Below are 15298 nucleotides of genomic sequence, written 5' to 3'. Positions count from 1 at the left end.
GTGCAACGAGACCTGGGTGTATTAATACATCAGTCATTGAAAGTTGGCATGCAGGTACAGCAGGCGGTGAAGACGGCAAATGGTATGTTGCCCTTCATAGCTCGGGGATTTGAGTAAAAGGAGCAGGGAGGTCTTACTGCAGTTGTACATGGCCTTGGTGAGGCCTCACCTGGAATATTTTCTCCTAATCTGAGGAAGGCGTTCTTGCTATTGAGGGAGTGCAGTGAAGGTTTAGCAAACTGATTCCCGGGATGGCAGGACTGACGTATGAGGAGAGACTGGATCGACTGGGCCTGTATTCACTGGAGTTTAGAAGGATGAGAGGGGATCTCATAGAAACATATAAAATTCTGACGGGACTGGACAGGTTAGGTGCAGGAAGAATGTTTCCGATGTTCGGGAAATCCAGAACCAAGGGACATAGTCTAAGGATAAGGGGCAAGCCATTTAGGACTGAGATGAGGAGAAACTTCTTCACTCAGAGAGTTGTTAACCTGTGGAATTCCCTACCGCAGAGAGTTGTCGATGCCAGTTCATTGGATATATTCAAGAGGGAGTTAGATATGGCCCTTACGGCTAAAGGGATCAAGGGGTACCAACGATATAGATAAAAAACGGGATGAGGTCCTACGAGACGGATTTAGGGAGCTAGAAGCTAAATTAAAAAGTAGGACCTCAAAAGTAGTAATCTTAGGATTGCTACCTGTGCCACATGCTAGTCAGAGTAGGAATTGCAGGATAGCCCAGATAAATACGTGGCTTGAGGAGTGGTGCAAAAGAGAGGGATTCAAATTCTTGGGACATTGGAACCAGTTCTGGGGGACCAGTACAAACCAGACGGTCTGCACTTGGGCAGGACTGGAACCAGTGTCCTAGGGGGAGTGTTTGCTAGTGCTGTTGGGGAGGAGTTAACCTAACATGGCAGAGGGATGGGAACCTATGCAGGGAGACAGAGGGAAATAAAATGGAGGCAGAAGCAAAAGATAGAAAGGTGAATAGTAAAAGTGGAGGGCAGAGAAACCCAAGGCAAAAAACAAAAAGGGCCACATTACAGCAATATTCTAAATGGGCAAAGTGTGTTAAAAAGACAAGCCTGAAGACTCTGTGCCTCAATGTGAGGAGTATTCGGTATAAGGTGGACAAATTAACTGCGTAGACAGCAGTTAACGGATATGATGTAATTGGCATCACGGAGACATGGCTCCAGGGTGACCAAGGCTGGGAACTCAACATCCAGGGGTATTCAACATTTAGGAACCATAGGCACAAAGGAAAAGGAGGCGGGGTGGCGCTGCTGGTTAAAGAGGAAATTAATGCAACAGTAAAGAGGGACATTAGCCTGGATGATATGGAATCGGTATGGGTGGAGCTGCGGAATACCAAAGGGCAGAAAACGCTAGTGTGAGTTGTGTACAGACCACCAAACAGTAGTAGTGAGTTTGGGGACAACATCAAACAAGAAATAAGGGATGTGTGCAATAAAGGTACAGCAGTTTTCATGGGCAACTTTAATCTACATATTGATTGGTCTAACCAAGCTGGTAGCAATGCGGTGGAGGAGGATTTCCTGGAGTGTATTAGGGATGGTTTTCTAGACCAATATGTCGAGGAATCAACTAGAGAGCTGGCCATCCTAGACTGGGTGATGTGTAATGAGAAGGGACTAATTTGCAATCTTGTTGTGCGAGGCCCCTTGGGGAAGAGTGACCATAATATGGTAGAATTCTTTATTAAGATGGAGAGTGGTACAGTTAATTCGGAAACTAGGGTCCTGAACTTGAGGAAAGGTAACTTCGGCGGTATGAGGCATGAATTGGCTAGAATAGACTGGCAAAGGATACTTAAAGGGTTGACGGTGGATAAGCAATGGCAAATATTTAAAGATCACATGGATGAACTTCAGCAATTGTACATCCCTGTCTGGAATAAAAATAAAACGGGGAAGGTGGTTCAACCGTGGCTAACAAGGGAAATTAAGAATATTGTTAAAACCAAGGAAGATGCATATAAATTGGCGAGAAAAAGTAACAAACCTGAGGACTGGGAGAAATTTAGAATTCAACAGAGGAGGACTAAGGGTTTAATTAAGAGTGGAAAAATAGATTACAAGAGTAAGCTTGCAGGAAACATAAAAACTGACTGCAAAAGCTTCAATAAATATGTAAAGAGAAAAAGATTAGTGAAGACAAACGTAGGTCCCTTGCAGTTGGATTCAGATGAATTTACAATGGAGAACAAAGAAATGACAGATCAATTGAACAAATACTTTGGTTCTGTCTTCACGAAGGAAGACACAAATAACCTTCCGAATGTACTAGGGGACAGTGGGTCTAGTGAGGAGGAACTGAAGGATATCCTTATTAGGTGGGAAATTGTGTTAGGGAAATTGATGGGATTGAAGGCCGATAAATCCCCGGGGCCTGATAGTCTGCATCCCAGAGTACTTAAGGAAGTGGCCCTAGAAATAGTGGATGCATTGGTGATCATTTTCCAACAGTCTATTGACTCGGGATCAGTTCCTATGGACTGGAGGGTAGCTAATGTAAAACCACTTTTTAAAAAAGGAGGGAGAGAGAAAAGGGGTAATTATAGACCAGTTAGCCTGACATCAGTAGTGGGGAAAATGTTGGAATCAATCATTAAGGATGAAATAGCAGCGTATTTGGAAAGCAGTGACAGGATCGGTCCAAGTCAGCATGGATTTATGAAAGGGAAATCATGCTTGACGAATCTTCTAGAATTTTTTGAGGATGTAACTAGCAGAGTGGACAAGGGAGAACCAGAGGATATGGTGTATTTGGACGTTAAAAAGGCTTTTGACAAGGTCCCGCACAAGACATTGGTGTGCAAAATCAAAGCGCATGGTATTGGGGTAATGTACTGATGTGGATAGAGAACTGGTTGGCAGACAGGAAGCAGAGAGTCGCGATAAACAGGTCCTTTTCAGAATGGCAGGCAGTGACTAGTGGAGTGCTGCAGGGCTCAGTGCTGGGACCCCAGCTATTTACAATATATATTAATGATTTGGATGAAGGAATTGAGTGTAATATCTCTAAGTTTGCAAATGACACTAAACTGGGTGGCGGTGTGAGCTGTGAGGGGGACGCTAAGAGGCTGCGGGGTGAATTAGACAGGTTAGGTGGGAGGGAAAATGCATGGCAGATGCAGTATAATGTGGATAAATGTGAGGTTATCCATTTTGGGAGCAAAAACACGAAGGCAGAATATTATCTGAACGGTGGCAGATTAGGAAAAGGGAAGGTGCAATGAGACCTGATTGTCATGGTTCATCAGTCATTGAAGGTTGGCATGCAGGTACAGCAGGTGGTGAAGAAGGCAAATGGTATGTTGGCCTTCATAGCTAGGGAATTTGGGTATAGGAGCAGGGAGGTCTTACTGCATTTGTACAGGGCCTTAGTGAGGCCTCACCTGTAATATTGTATTCAATTTTGGTCTCCTAATCTGAGAAAGGACGTTCTTGCTATTGAGGGATTGCAGCGAAGGTTCACCAGACTAATTCCAGGGATGGCTGGACTGCCATATGAGGAGAGACTGGATCAACTGGGCCTTTATTCACTGGAGTTTAGAAGGATGAGAGGGGATCTCATAGAAACTTATAAGATTCTGACGGGACTGGACAGATTAGATGCGGGAGGAATGTTTTCGATGTTGGGGAAGTCCAGAACCAGGGGACATAGTCTTAGGATAAGGGATAGGCCATTTAGGACTGAAATGAGGAAAAACTTCTTCATTCAGAGAGTTGTTAACCTGTGGAATTCCCTGCCGCAGAGAGTTGTTGATGCCAGTTCATTGGATATATTCAAGAGGGAGTTAGATATGGCCCTTACGGCTAAAGGGATCAAGGGGTATGGAGAGAAAGCAGGAAAGGGGTACTGAGGGAATGATCAGCCATGATCTTATTGAATGGCGGTGCAGACTCGAAGGGCCGAATGGCCTATTCCTGCACCTATTTACTATGTTTCTATGTTTCTATGCCATTTGATGTTAAGGAATCACCAATGTGTAACAGTGCAGCTATCTGAGCCAATGCGCAACAAAGTTATATTAAATAAAAAACATTTAAACCGACCATTTGTCTGAAATCATAAGTATATCTGTAAAAAACAACCCTTCCACCTCCCCCCCGCCCGCCCCCCCCCCCGCTTCTCATCCCCGCCTCTACTCCTTCCCCTTCCCCTCCTGACTCCAAGCCGCCTGGCCAAGAAGTTTCTCAGGCGCTGCTTCATTGTGGGGGGATGACGGCAGAAGCGCTGCTTGGATGAATATGGGAGAGGACGGTCCCGAGGTGGGAACATGCTCCAAGCCAGAAGCAAAATGTTGCTCCTGGCTGTCATGTATCATTGGCAAAGGGTGTGCGGCACCTTGGGGTCAGTGCCGCGCTCTGGGACCACTGGCAGCCCTCTACCACCAGTGTTCCTGGCTAACAGCTGCAGGGCTTCCTCCATCCCTTCCATGTTATATATTATTTGTTGGACAAAAACTCGGTGCCAATTATGTTCTTGATGCTTAGTAGGCTTTTTGCTGCTGGTGAATCTCCCTCCTGCCTCTCACAACAGCCAAACAAGCACACACCACACCCCACACGTTTTCAGTCCCTCTCTGCTCCCTCTCTCTCTGTCTCCTCTTCTGCGCATGTAATGATGACCCCTGACCTCCTGAATCACGGGAAACAAGCGCTGCCATGCCGTTGATAATGACGGCAGCACTTTACGGCAGAGGTCAGAGAGATTTAACGCTAATGTCCATTTCACATCAATCGTGTTAACGCCGAATTTTTAAAATGGACACTAGGGGATTTGAAAATGGGCGACAAGCCGGCGAAACGTATAAGGTTATGAGGGGGCTTGACAAGGTGGATGCAGAGAGGATATTTCCATTGATGGGGGAGACTAGAACTAGAGGGCATGATCTTAGAATAAGGGGCCGCCCATTTAAAACAGAGATGAGGAGAAATTTCTTCTCTCAGAAGGTTGTAAATCTGTGGAATTCGCTGCCTCAGAGAGCTGTGGAAGCTGGGACATTGAATACATTTAAGGCAGAAATAGACAGTTTCTTAAATGATAAGGGAATAAGGGGTTATGGGGAATGAGCGGGGAAGTGGAGCTGAGTCCATGATCAGATCAGCCATGATCTTATTAAATGGCGGAGCAGGCTCGAGGGGCCGTATGGCCTACTCCTGCTCCTATTTCTTATGTTCTTATAGAAACATAGAAACATAGAAAATAGGTGCAGGAGTAGGCCATTCGGCACTTCTAGCCTGCACCGCCATTCAATGAGTTCATGGCTGAACATTCAACTTCAGTACCCCATTCCTGCTTTCTCGCCATACCCCTTGATCCCCCTAGTAGTAAGGACCTCATCTAACTCCTTTTTGAATATATTTAGTGAATTGGCCTCAACAACTTTCTGTGGTAGAGAATTCCACAGGTTCACCACTCTCTGGGTGAAGAAGTTCCTCCGCATCTCGGTCCTAAATGGCTTACCCCTTATCCTTAGACTGTGACCTCTGGTTCTGGACTTCCCCAACATTGGGAACATTCTTCCTGCATCTAACCTGTCTAACCCCGTCAGAATTTTAAATGTTTCTATGAGGTCCCCTCTCATTCTTCTAAACTCCAGTGAATACAAGCCCAGTTGATCCAGTCTTTCTTGATAGGTCAGTCCCGCCATCCCGGGAATCAGTCTGGTGAACCTTCGCTGCACTCCCTCAATAGCAAGAATGTCCTTCCTCAGGTTAGGAGACCAAAACTGTACACAATACTCCAGGTGTGGCCTCACCAATGCCCTGTACAACTGTAGCAACACCTCCCTGCCCCGTCCACGCCGGAAATGTCATGTCTTCAACCAGCATTGTAACCCATGTATAATCTGACCTAAGTTGTACACTGTGAGAACAATGACCACTAGGTGGTGAACTTGTGGGAGACACTCCTAACCTGGACCTTCAGATATAAAAGGTGAAGCTCCACCCACTTGCATCACTTGAGTGCTAAGGAATAAAGGACAGGTCACAGACTGACCTTCTCTCAAGCATGGGCCTCGTGTGCATTTATACTGTATCGTAAGGACGTATCAATGGCGACGAGAAACTGGGATTTAAACTACGCGAGCATGGCCACTAGCAGAACAGACAAGATGTACTGTGTTAAGGAATGGTTGGGACAGAGATTCAACATTGTTAAAGCAGCACACCAGTTCTCCAGGCAGCCAAAGACAATCGAGCATGCCCCAACATGTAGTCGAACCCAGAAGGGGAGTTCGACAGAGACAATGGCAAGCTGAACGGCGATTCACGCCATTGCAAGGGACAATGCGGCCAGTAATGGGACCATCAACACCTGTTAATGGCGCACACAAGGACAATCACAGGGGCAGTCAGGGTTGATCGACTGGTAAGGGATCTTTTGTTTCCAACAACAGCTCATGTTGGAGGCGTGGAGGCACACACTCAGCCGGGGTTTGCAGAGATGAGCAAAATACCTGCAGAAATTGCAGAAATGAACTCTGGGGGAAATCGCTGGAAGCTGAAGTTCAGCAAGTTCATGTGGAGCACGTATACAGTTCATACATCAGGACGCCACTGATAATGATGAAAGTGCTCCTCAATGGCATCCCAGTATCAATGGAGCTAGACACGTGGGCCAGCCAGTCCCTGATGGGTATCAAATAGTTCAAAAAGTTGTGGGCATCCAAGTCCAGGAGGCCAAAATTATCGCCGATTGACGCACAACTACAGACTTACACAAAGGAGATCATTCCGGTGCTAGGCAGCGCCACGGTAGGCGTGACCCACAAAGGTTCGGAGAACAGGTTGCCACTCTGGGTTGTCCCGGGGGACGGTCCCGCACTACTGGGGAGGAGTTGGCTTGCTGTCATGAACTGGAAATGGGGCGATGTCAATGCAATTTCCTCTGTGGAGCGAGTATCATGCTCACAGATCCTGGACAAATTTGACTCAATATTTCAACCCGGCATTGGCACTTTCATGGGGGCCAAGGTAGTGATTCACATAAACCCGGACACCAGGCCAGTACACCACAAGGCCAGAGCGGTGCCGTACGTGATGCGGGAAAAGATAGAAGGCGAATTGGACCGCCTGCTGAGGGAAGGCATCATCTCGCCAGTCGAATTCAGTGACTGGGCGAGCCCAATTGTGCCGGTGCTCCAGGCGGATGGGTCGGTCAGGATATGTGGTGATTACAAGGCCACTATCAATCGGGTGTCACTCCAAGACCAATACCCGCTACCGAGAGCGGAGGACCTCTTTGCGACGCTGTCTGGTGGCAAACCTTTTTCAAAATTGGACCTGACAGCTTACATGACCCAGGAGCTGGCGAATGAGTTGAAGAAACTGACCACCATCACGACACACAAGGGGTTGTTTGAGTACAACAGATGTCTGTTCGCTCGGCCGCCGCAATCTTCCAACGAAATATGGAAAGCCTCCTCAAGTCGATTCCAGGGACGGTGGTTTTTCAGGACGACATCCTCATCACGGGTTACGATACTGAAGAACACCTCCACAACCTGGAGGAGGTGCTACGCAGACTGGACCGGGTAGGGCTGCGACTGAAAAAGGCGAAGTGCGTCTTCCTAGCTCCAGAGGTAGAATTCCTGGAGATGAGGGTAGCAGCAGATGGCATCAGCCCTACTGCGTCCAAGATGGAAGCGATCCAGAGAGCACCCAGATCCCATAACACGACGGAGCTGCATTCATTCCTGGGGCTCCTGAACTATTTTGGTAACTTTCTTCCCAAATTAGAGCCGCTACACGTGCTCCTACGCAAAGGTCGCAAATGGGTCTGGGGGGACAGCCAGGAAAGGGCTTTTAATACAGCATGCAATTTGTTATGTTCCAACAATCTGTTAACGCTATATGACCCATGTAAGAAACATGTGTTAACGTGCGATGCGTCGTCCTATGGTGTCGGGTGTGTGTTGCAGCATGTCAATGCCAAGGGTCAGTTACAGCCGGTAGCTTATGCCTCCAGAAGTCTGTTCCAGGCAGAAAGGGGCTATGGGATGGTAGAAAAGGAGGTGCTAGCATGTGTATATGCGGTAAAGAAAATGCACCAGTACCTGTTTGGCAGGAAATTTGAGCTGGAGACAGATCACAAACCCCTAACGTCCCTTTTGGCCGACAACAAGGCCATAAATGCAAATGCATTGGCCCGCATACAGAGATGGGCACTCACGTTAGCCGCCTATGGCTACACAATTCGGCACAGACCGGGCACCGAAAACTGCGCCGATGCACTCAGCAGACTCCCACTAGCCATCACTGAGGGGGCTACCGAGCATGTTGCTGAGATGGTCATGGCTGTTAAAGCTTTCAGAAGCGAAGGCTCACCCGTGACAGCCCGTCAGATTAAAGTCTGGACAAATAGAGGCCCGCTATTGTCTCTAGTCAAGAAATGTGTCCTGAATGGGGACTGGGCAGCCACGTACAGGGCATGCCCTGAGGAATTTAAACCATTTCACAGGCGCAGGGATGAATTCTCGATTCAGGCCGATTGCCTACTGTGGGGAAACCGCATAGTCATGCCCCAGATGGGCAGAGAGGTTTTCATCAGAGAACTCCACAATGAGCACCCGGGCATTGTCATGATGAAGACAATTGCCAGGTCACACGTTTGGTGGCCAGGGATAGACGCAGATCTGAAACTTTGTGTTCGCAGGTGCAACACGTGTGCCCAGCTGGGCAATGCGCCCAGGGAAACCCCCCCCTTAGCCCCTGGTCCTGGCCCGCCAAGCCATGGTCACGCATCCATGTGGACTACGCAGGTCCTTTCATGGGAAAAATATTTTTGGTTGTAGTAGATGCCTACTCCAAATGGATCGAGTGTGACATTTTAAATTCAAGCACATCCTCTGCCACAGTAGAAAGTCTACGGGCAATGGCCGCCCATGGTCTACCGGACATCTTGGTCAGCGACAATGGCCCGTGCTTCACAAGCACTGAATTCCAGGACTTCATGGCAGGCAATGGAATTAACCATGTCAGAACTGCACCGTTCAAGTCGGCCTCAAAAGGCCAGGCAGAACAAGCAGTGCAGATAATCAAACAGGGGATGCTCAGAATCCAAGGGGGTTCGCTACAAAGAAGCTTATCACGCCTCCTGTTGGCCTACAGATCCAGACCACACTCGCTCACAGGGGTTCCACCCGCAGAGCTGCTAATGAAAAGGATGCTCAAAACCCGGTTATTCCTTATACACCCCACCATGAAAGAAATTGTCGAGAGCAGGCGCCAGCCACAATATGACTACCATGACAGGAATGCGAGAGGGCAATGTATTGATGTAAATTACCCTGTTTTTGTCCTCAACTACGCTGCAGGGCCCAAATGGCTCGCAGGCACTGTGATTGCCAAAGAGGGAAATAGGATTCTGGTAGCTAAACTTACCAATGGACAAATCTGCCGCAAACATGTGGATCAAACAAAAAGGAGGTTCAGCAACCCCATAGAAGAAGCAGATGAAGAAGATGATATAGAGTTCACTCCTCTACAGGTGACCAAACACAGGAACCAAGTGGAGGAGAGCCCAGTCACTGTGGGCAGTCCGGACAGGCCTGAGGCACCGCAAACAGCAGACACTCAGGCCAGCACCCAACAACCGGAGCCCCAACTCAGGCGCTCTACAAGAGAGCGTAAACCACCAGAGAAACTCAACCTGTGATCCCAATAAGACGTTGGGGGGGGGGGGGGAGGTGATGTCATGTATTCAACCAGCATTGTAACCCATGTATAATCTGACCTAAGTTGTACACTGTGAGAACAATGACCACACGGTGGTGAACTTGTGGGAGACACTCCTAACCTGGACCTTCAGATATAAAAGGGGAAGCTCCACCCACTTGCATCGCTTGAGTGCTAAGAAATAAAGTACAAGTCACAGACTGACCTTCTCTCAAGCATGGGCCTCGTGTGCATTTATACTGTATAGTAAGGACGTATCAGGAAATACCGCCCATTTTTGGGCGATATGCACAAAAGTGTAAAATCTAGCCCAAAGTGTCAATCAGCTAACACAGAACCAAATTATAGCAGAAACTCAGCATTTTTGTCAGCCCGAAGTCTACTTAACAAAAGGTTCTCCCAATTCTCTCAATCACATTAAAATGATACAAAAGTTCATTTTCTGCATAGAATCACTTAAGTATAGTAGTGGTGGTCATGTTGTCAAAACCTCACATATGTGTTAATATGTACAGCACATATCATTACATTTGCATCAAAAATGTTTTTTCTTGATTATCCATGATCTTCTGGGCTGCTGTGAAGTTGCAAGCAAAATGGAGGGAGTGATAAGGTTAGGCCCAAGTCGGGGAAGTACTGCAGAAATGGGCAGTATCCAGCATAGCATTAACGGGCGGTAGCGGGCCTTGAAAAATAGATTTTAATGGAATTTAGCGCTCAGAGGGAATTTTCCAAGATTTTTAGATCTCCAAAATGGGCAGGCAATTTGCAGCAATGCTGGTGGTAATGGTCGGCCCAAATTACCGCTGGCACTAATCGGGAGCCGTAATGGGCGGTAACGGGTGGTAATTTACAATTTTTATGAAAATGGCCGGTAACTGGATGGTAAATGGGCAATTTGAGAGGAAATTCTAGCCCATTGTGTTTAATCAGAGTTTAAGACAGAATTTAACACATTAGTTATACAGCAAAAACATACGACCGTGACAAGTAGCTGGTACCGATCCGATCGGACAGACCGTTGACACACGTGAGCAATTCTCTTCTTTTCATCTTGAGCCTCCTCTCTCTCTCTCTCTCTCTTCTGTCTGTGAGGACAAGCTTTCGGGAGGCTACTTTTATTCTGTTTTTTGGGGGTGGGCCTGAACCGGGATAGTAACAAGACCTTTGACCTATAGAAGTTCCCCTAAAACCTTAATACACAATGGCGTATCGCATTCTTTGTCTCGATTCTTGTGCCAAAGCCCGCTCTAAAGCTCTCCTATGATTTTGGCCACATGTCCTTTTGTTTATACTTTCCCGAAGATGCTTTCGTTTGGAATTCGTGTCTTCTCTCTTTGGTCCATTTCCTTTGTTGATCTCATGAGACCCAAGCTTCAGAATGTTACCTCCTTTATGACATAGAAAATGTTTATTTCCCTAAACTTCCTTCCATTATCTTCGCAAGCAGTTCTGTTCAGCTAACTTCAAATCCTACCTTAGCATTATACATAAAATACATAAACAAGGTTCAAGTCTTAACTTAAAAACAACAGATAATCAGTTAGCAATGGAGATTATATCGTAGTATAAGCAGTCCCTCGTGATGAGGATGATGCTCTTCACACTAAAAAAAGATGGGCTCACAGGTATTCCAATGAATTACATCTTAAAGGGTGGAAGATGCCTATGCATGGATTTTTTAACGTGTGGTGACCGTTGCACACCAGCCACCACACGGGCTTGACAGAGCTAGGTCTTGGTCCAGTGGCGAGGATTGACCAAGATGACTGGAGACCAAGCTTTGTTGCGCCTCCCCTGGGCCCCGACCCCACTGCCGTTAAATGCTGCGCATTCCTGGGCCCCGACCCCTCCGTTGTTATAAGCTGCGCCGCTCCAGGGCCACAACCCTGCTGATATTAAATACTGCACTGCTCCTTGCTGGGCTCGACTTCCGCCCCTCGCTGGGCTCGAACGCTGCCCTTCAGTGGGCTCGAACGCTGCCCTTCATTGGGCTCGAACGCCGCCCCTCGCTGGGCTCGAACGCCGCCCTTTGCTGGGCTCGAACGCTACCCTTCACTGGGCTCAAACACCACCCTTAGAAACATAGAAACATAGAAAATAGGTGCAGGAGCAGGCCATTCAGCCCTTCTAGCCTGCACCGCCATTCAATGAGTTCATGGCTGAACATGAAACTTCAGTACCCCCTTCCTGCTTTCTCGCCATACCCCTTGATCCCCCGAGTAGTAAGGACTTCATCTAACTCCCTTTTGAATATATTTAGTGAATTGGCCCCAACCACTTTCTGTGGCAGAGAATTCCACAGGTTCACCACTCTCTGGGTGAAGAAGTCTCTCCTCATCTTGGTCCTAAATGGCTTACCCCTTATCCTTAGACTGTGACCCCTGGTTCTGGACTTCCCCAACAGTGGGAACATTCTTCCTGCATCTAACCTGTCTAAACCCGTCAGAATTTTAAACGTTTCCTCTCATTCTTCTGAACTCCAGTGAATACAAGCCCAGTTGATCCAGTCTTTCTTGATAGGTCAGTCCCACCATCCTGGGAATCAGTCTGGTGAATCTTCGCTGCACTCCCTCAATAGCAAGAATGTCCTTCCTCAAGTTAGGAGACCAAAATTGTACACAATACTCCAGGTGTGGCCTCACCCTGTACAACTGTAGCAACACCTCCCTGCCCCTGTACTCAAATCCCCTCGCTATGAAGGCCAACATGCCATTTGCTTTCTTAACCGCCTGCTGTACCTGCATGCCAACCTTCTTTGGGCTCGACCCCTTTCTCCGCTGGGATCGAACTCCGCCCTTTGCTGGGATCAAATGCCGCCTCTCGCTAGGCTCGACCTCTACCTCCGCTGGGCTCAACCTCTGCCCCTCACTGGGCTCGACCTCTGCCCCTCACTGGGCTCGACCTCTGCCCCTCACTGGGCTCGACCTCTGCCCCTCACTGGGCTCGACCTCTGCCCCTCACTGGGCTCGACCTCCGCCCCTCACTGGGCTCGAATGTCCTCCCTTGCTGGGCTTGACCTCCGCCCCTCACTGGGATCGAACACCGCCCCATGCTGGGCTCGACCTCCACTCCTGCTGGGCCCAGATTTTAGTCCCCTGTTGGGCCCGGATCTCAGCCCCCCCACTAGGCTTGATCTCCGCACCCACTGGGCCTGAATCTCAGCCCCCCCGCTGGGTCCGGATCACGGCCCCCCACTGGGCTCAGACGCTGCTCCAATGGGCTGCCTGGACTCCAGTGAGGTCAGTCCAGTCGCCCTTCTAGAAGTGGTCGCACTCCTCATCCAGCTCGCGCTGCTCTCCACAGTGGCTGGCTCTCTTACTTGTACCCCACCTGCCAATGCTGTTTTCTCGCAGGTCGGAGGGGGGGGGGGGGCGATTGTATATAGTAGTACTATACCTAGCATAGGAAACCAAAACATTAGCATTTCTAAGCATCTATCTGGTCCGAGGAGACTTTCTGTCTACAATTCGAACGTAACCATTTAAACACAGCATTGTCATGTCACAGTTTTCATCACATAACCATACACATTTTTTAGGCATCTTTAGTTTCTAACAGTCCCCACCTTGAGAGGAAGAAAACTCTATTTCGACCTCTCATTTACAAACCTCTACCAACTGCACCAACTCTAGATTATTGGTTTGACAGTTCAATTGGTGTGTCAAGCATCTCAAATAACATGACATTATAATTAGAACAATTCAGACCAGGCATTGAGCAATTGCTTGGGCTGCTGATATAATTCACGCCCAAGGATGCTGACGAGCATTGCAGGCTACTTCCCACCACTTGTGGTCCCCTAACTTGCTCATTACTTTCTCAATTTGTGCATTGTCTTGCTGCATTTTAACCAAGTGTTTCTTGGAGGTATTATTTATTTCAATAATAGACTTTAAACTGAGAGATAGTGATGGAATGGGATGTCTGAATTTTACCAATGCCTCCTGTTGCATAGTAATATTTACTTGTATTTGGGTTATATTGTGAGTTCTTATGGAAATCAAATGAGCGTTTCCTACCCTAGTAATTTCAGTATGCCTTAAACAGAAGGTTGACCATCTGACCTGACAGGTGTCTAGCCCTTGGGTATATTGGGTAGCAGAGGTGGTCACACAATAGCATCCATGGCTTAGATAACTAACCAATGTTTGTACTTGGATGGTGCAAGTAGATGACTCTTCATCTACAGTGAACCCGCATGCTGGTATCCCTGGTTTGAGACTGTCACATCTACACATCCATAATCCTTTATTTTTAGTACAACCATCCAAATTAGGGGCCTTCCAGGTCACGCCTTGCTTAATCAAGTAGTGTGGATATTTTGCACATTGTTTGTGTACCTTCCCTTCCATGGATCCTATTGATTCAACCTTGAATACTTCCCATTTATTTGTCTTGTTTAATCAGGGCAACCATAAGACTACTGGTATGAGAATGCTTTTGGAGTCTAGATAATCATTATTCTCCCCACCTGGGCATGGTAATTTGGAATAGTAAGGTTCAGTCTTGTTAAACCATTTCTCTAAATGTTTGTGATTCACAAAATTAGGTATCTGATTATTTTCGATGTCCATCAGACCCTTCTGTACCTGATCCAATCGGAAACTTCCACACATAGCACAAGTGATACCTTTAGAAGACTGGTCCTTATTTCCTTCAGATTCTTTAATGATTTCATTCACCTTATCTGGAATCTCTCAAAAATTGTGTACCATATCTAAGGTTGTTTTTAGTGCTTCTTGCAATTCTTTAAGTTGGTCTGAACCTTCCTTATTTATTTTGGTGAAAATTCCCTTCATTTGTCCCCTCATAGCCTCATCATGATTCCACATAGATTCTATGGGGTGGAAATTTGTTACTGCCCATTTTGAGACGTTAATCCAGGCGGAGCGGTAAATATAGCGCCTTGAAAAAGTTTGTGTCTCCCGCTGAGAAATTTGTTGGAATTGGGCCAAGAGCTGACAGGGGCACTAAATCAGCCGTTACACAGTTAACATGGCTGGGGGGGGCGGGTGGGGGGGGGGGGGGGGGGGTAGTGCGGGGGTGGGGAGGGAGCGCTAATGAAAATGCTCGCGTTAAATTCTGGAATCCATTGCACATGCTCCAAAGTCCGATTTGAAATCCCGGGAAAAGCCAAGTCTTAAAGGCACGGCATAGTAATACACCCATTAAAGTTTTCAAAATCACTTGTTTTTAAGCTGTATTGTTATGTCTGTCTGCCGCTGCAAACTCGGAGGGTCACGCACCGTGCTGTGTGTAAACGTTGCACTGACTGTGACCTCCGAGGGAAGCGCTTCCTCATCCCTTTAAGCAGCAACCAGTTAACGACTGTGGAAGGCGGTACCGACTATTTTTTCAGACGTGATGAGTGGCAGTCGCTAAATGAGGCAGCCGGATGGAATTTAGCGAGAGGGCTGCTAGTGCGGTCCTTGCATCCTGCTGACATCATGATCAGACGGATAGTCAGCAGCCAAGCGCTAGTATTTCACGCCCCAGTTAGCCCTCAACTGAATTTTCCGGCGGGGCGCTAAAAGCTGCGCGCCCGGTTGCTAAGCTATTACGTACGCTTTAACG

The sequence above is a fragment of the Pristiophorus japonicus genome, chromosome 2, assembly GCF_044704955.1.
Source record: "Pristiophorus japonicus isolate sPriJap1 chromosome 2, sPriJap1.hap1, whole genome shotgun sequence".
NCBI lineage: Eukaryota > Metazoa > Chordata > Chondrichthyes > Pristiophoridae > Pristiophorus > Pristiophorus japonicus.
This window is presented reverse-complemented; position numbering follows the sequence as displayed.